Below are 855 nucleotides of genomic sequence, written 5' to 3' on the forward strand. Positions count from 1 at the left end.
ATTACAGGCAGAGACTGTATATGCAGAAGTCTTGCCCTGTATATCCAGAAAGGCAGGGTCAGGGTCACATGTGGGGAGAGATAGGGGTGCTGGAAGAAATTGGGGTTAGAGAAGCTGGGATACTAGCATTGTCCACAACCACCTCAAACCTAGTCTAAAACTGACTTCATGATTTAACTCTTCCCTAAACCTGTCACGCTCCCCACATTCCCTATCTTATTAAGAGCACCACCACCCACCTGGAAAACTGGGATTCATCCTAGTCTTCCTTCTTTCCAACCCTTCATCAAAGGAGTCACTAAATAAGTCCTGTTTGACTTCTTAACAACCTACAGGTCCTGATCACTGTTCTCTATCCCCACAATCACTGCCCTAAACAGGACTGGCCACATACTTTGTGGGGTCCAGTGCAAAATAAAAAAAGCAGGACCTCGTGTTCAAAAAAGATCTCAAGACAGTGACTGCAGAACATTAAACCAAGCACTGGACCTTGGCCGAGTGCAATGAACAGGTAGCATGCTCATGAAGTTGACTCTGGCCCTAGCTCAGGCTCTGTCCTGCCTGTCTCTTGTCTGAACTGTAGTGCCTCTACTGCTCTCTCATTTCTGGCCTGCAAGCTTTCACTTTTTTTTTTTTTTTTTAGGCTTTTAAAGTAACATTTATTTTTTTAAAGTTAACATGTGCATATATAGGAAACAACCTAACACAAGCAAAGAACTAAGCCATCCATAATCACAAGCAGTTTAGTCTGACGTGTCCTTCTAAGTCCTGTGTGTCTACACAACTAAGCTTTCCTTTTTATGTAATTAAGATGGTACAGTTATGTGTCATGCTTTCTCACACATCATGAATATT

The sequence above is a fragment of the Myotis brandtii genome, unplaced genomic scaffold (genome assembly GCF_000412655.1).
Source record: "Myotis brandtii unplaced genomic scaffold, ASM41265v1 scaffold29, whole genome shotgun sequence".
NCBI lineage: Eukaryota > Metazoa > Chordata > Mammalia > Chiroptera > Vespertilionidae > Myotis > Myotis brandtii.